General features: G+C 74.1%; 1 protein-coding gene across 1 annotated transcript in view; it reads right to left on the bottom strand.

The window, feature by feature from the left end:
* Positions 1 to 576: 576 nt before the first annotated feature.
* EMIHUDRAFT_438844 (hypothetical protein) overlaps positions 577 to 807 on the bottom strand; it is a 1,689-nt gene continuing 1,458 nt past the window's right edge. The window contains exon 3 of the mRNA XM_005758323.1: positions 577 to 807. The gene's annotated coding sequence lies outside the window, so the exon portion shown is untranslated.

Raw genomic sequence — 807 nt, 5'->3', positions numbered from 1 at the left:
TCCGACGCCCAGGCAACCTGCGGGGGATGCTCGGCTGGTACCACGGGGAGGGGGGTTGGTACATCGGGTTTTTCTGGACGCCGCGCTTTGTCATGGAGTGGAAGGAGGGGGACAAACCCCCACATCGGCAAAGCCACACACGGGGGCACCTTTTCCCCCTGAAACCCTGGAAGGGCCTCACTCCTCCCAGGGGATTCCTCCTTGCCAGGGTGTACACTTTTGGCCCCCCCCCCCCCAAACCCCCCAACCCTCACGCGCGGCCCGCTCGAGGCAGGCGCCGCCGACGTCGTCTCGATGGGCTCGGCCGCCTGCGACGGCCGCAGCGCCGTGCGGCTGCGTCGCGGCGTCCTGTCGCAAGACTCGCCTCTCGCCCTCCACCCCTCCGTCTCGCAGGGCAGGGTGGACACCCTCCCCGCGACCGCCACCGCCGACGTGCCAGGCTGCCGCGCCCTCCTCGGAGGCAGCGTCGAGCTCTCCTCAGGGGTGCCGCCCCCGCTTTCCGCCTCCCCCCCCCCCCCGCCGCCGCCCCACCCCTCCGCCCATTCCTCGCCACGCGCTCCCGCCCCTCGTCTCCCGCAGGCGGCCGCCTCGCGCGCGGTAGAAGCAACTTGCCGCCCCTCACCCTCGCCTGCGACTGCGACGCCGCCCTCGTGCCGCCCTCCGCGAGGGCAGCCGCGCCGCAGGGGGGGAGCCTCGCCGCCGCCGCCGCACCGCCGCTCCGCGCCGACGGAGTGGCCGGCGGAGGGGGCGCGGTGGGCGTCAATTTGACGCTCACCCTCGGCCTGGCCGACTTCACCTCGCCCACTA

This window comes from Emiliania huxleyi (genome assembly GCF_000372725.1).
Source record: "Emiliania huxleyi CCMP1516 unplaced genomic scaffold EMIHUscaffold_87, whole genome shotgun sequence".
Lineage (NCBI taxonomy): Eukaryota > Haptophyta > Isochrysidales > Noelaerhabdaceae > Emiliania > Emiliania huxleyi.
This window is presented reverse-complemented; position numbering and strand designations above follow the sequence as displayed.